We start from the raw sequence: 2732 nt of genomic DNA, 5'->3' as shown, positions 1-2732 counted from the left end.
GGGAGAAGATCTTTACTAGCCATACAACGGACAAGGGTCTCATATCTAAAATATACTTGGAACTCAAAAAATTAAACCCCCCAACAACAAATCCTCAAAGAAACAACTGCCCAATAAGTAAGTGGGCGAAAGACTTAAAGAGAAGCTTCTCTGAAGAAGAAAGAAGGATGGCCAATAGACACATGAAGAAATGTTCAACATCCCTAGCCATAAAAGAAATGCAAATCAAAACAACAATGAGATATCACCTCACTCCAGTTAGAACAGCAAAAATCAAGAACTCTAACAACAACAGATGCTGGAGGGGATGTGGACAGAAAGGAACCTTACTTCATTGTTGGTGGGAATGTAAACTTGTTCAACCACTTTGGAAAGCAGTATGGAGGTTCCTCAAAAGACTCCACATAGAGCTCCCCAATGACCCAGCAATCCCACTTTTGGGCATTTACCCAAATGATCACAAACAAGGCCACCCTAAAGCTACCAGCACAACTATGTTTATTGCAGCATTATTTACCATAGCTAAGATATTGAACCAACCCAGATGCCCCTCAGTAGATGAATGGATCAAGAAGATGTGGTATATACACACAATGGAATTCTATGCCTCCATCAGAAAGAATGACATTGCCCCATTTGTTAGGAAATGGAAAGGCTTGGAAAAAATTATATTAAGTGAAGTAAGCCAGGCCCAAAGAAACATAGGTCCCATGGTTTCCCTTATTTGCAATATCTAGTATAGGTATGAGTCAAGCGGAAAAAGTCAGAGAATGTGATGTTAGGAAAACGAACCCTCAAATATGTATTTTAATGTTTTTGTTTCTTTCATGCATGTGTTTCCAACGCATTTACAATATTATTTCTTTGTTGCTTTGTATGTCCCTCCCCCACAGTGTAACCCCCGCTTTCACTATATTTGATGTCAGTATAACATATGGAGGAGACGGGGACAAACAAGTCGTTTAAGGATTCAGGTGGACCTGTTGCAACAATGAGAAGTACAAAATGTCATGTCAAAACCAGCTTTACAATGTCGGTGGGGGGGGGGCAGGGGGGGTATGATTGGGTGAGGGGGAGGGGGGAGGCTGGGAAGGGAGGTGAAAGGTAAACAAAGGAGGAGGCTGCAATGCTTGGTAAGAAATGTATGCATTTTCCTGCCCATGTAATTGTAACCCCTCTGTACAGTATGTTCTCAAATAAAATAAAATAAAATTAAAAAAAAAAAAAGAAAATGGCAATAGTGCCGAAGGCTATCTACAAATTTAATGCGATACCTATCAATATCCCAACCTCATTCTTCAATGACAGAGAAATAGCAATCCAAAAATTATTATTATTCAACATGGTTTGATAGGGTGTCACTCCTAAACGTCTGCCTTGAAGTGGCAATGTCTCAGGAACCCACCCCATCTCTGTCTGGAGATATGTCTACTGGTTCTATAGCAGAAAGCTAGTGTCACACACAGGTGAAAGCAGAAAACTTTTCCTACATGTGGACCATTAATAACTCATTTTTACAGAGAAGAAATGGGTGAAGTGTTAAGCATTTCAACATTTTTATCTGGACAAAGGGCCAAAATGAAATGTCAGCTGCCTCAAAAGTGAAGTTGGAGAAAAATTCAGTTTTCTCCTTCTGGATGGCAAGAGGGAAGAAATGAAAGCAATGGAAAGGTGAAGAGCATGTTAGTTTGTGCCAAGACAGGACTGGGGATTTAAAAAATTCACTAGAAGGAATTTCTTTCTTGATGAAGCTGGTGATCTTGTACCAGATGGCAAGCTGATAATATTTTGTGAGATGAGTGTGGTTGAAGATTTATCAAACATATCAGGACATACTAATAGAAGATTTAGCTAATCTCCAGGAAAACACAAAAATTACAGATGGCAGGCTTCATTCGTTTGGTTTTTGTCTGATGATGAGAATTTAAGTCTCATAAACCTGTGTTGAATCTGGATCACTGGTATTTAATACAATATTAAAACATGAAGAGGAAGACAGCAAAAAGAATCAAGGGGAAACAAGTGATTTGAAACTCTGAGGTTTTAAAAGAAATGATGAGATTCGTTTACATGGGAACAAAAACAACCCTTGATAAAAATGGTTGTCAACATGTTGGCAGGCACAGATCACTATGCACTGGAATGGCTGACGGTCACCATGAAGAAGACTTGTGTAACAACCTCTCAGTAGACAATGTTGCTCATACCCTTACCTTTGCAGATTTGCCATTTAGAACAGTTGAAAGCACAAGCCATAGACTTGATTCATACGTGCAGTGTATCTTGACACGATAGGTAAAAATGGGAAAAACTGCAACGCAGCTGACATAACAGAAATATCTGGGTAGAAGGCCATGATTCAGTTTCACACTTACCTAGTGGCAGAAGCCTTTCAAGCACAGGCATCTGCACAATGCTCACTGTTTGTCCTTTCATGCAAACTGCTAAAGCAGTCCTGACTCTCCCATGGACAGTAGAAATCGATACTGACTTTACTCTTCCCTATGCAGAAGAATTCTGATATAGACCACAAGCAGGAGTAGTTACTGTTTTCTTGTTCACAGAGCAGAAGGTAAACTGCCAAATTGCTTGCCCTTCAGATGGATAGTTTATGGCTTATACTTCAGCTTTATGTTAGATTCATTCATTTTAAGGCCTTAAATTTACCTTCAATGTCTTCTCTTGTACTAGAATATATTTTTCTTATTGTGCTTTGCATTTTGACCAAGGCT

At 39.3% G+C, this 2732-nt stretch overlaps 1 pseudogene; it reads left to right on the top strand.

The window, feature by feature from the left end:
* Nucleotides 1-1388: 1388 nt before the first annotated feature.
* Nucleotides 1389-2459, top strand: LOC122118343 (annotated as a pseudogene).
* Nucleotides 2460-2732: the final 273 nt, after the last annotated feature.

The sequence above is a fragment of the Dipodomys spectabilis genome, unplaced genomic scaffold (genome assembly GCF_019054845.1).
Source record: "Dipodomys spectabilis isolate Male_0828 unplaced genomic scaffold, ASM1905484v1 ptg000148l, whole genome shotgun sequence".
NCBI lineage: Eukaryota > Metazoa > Chordata > Mammalia > Rodentia > Heteromyidae > Dipodomys > Dipodomys spectabilis.
Note: the sequence above shows the minus strand (reverse complement) of the source record. Positions and strands in the feature narration are given on the sequence as shown.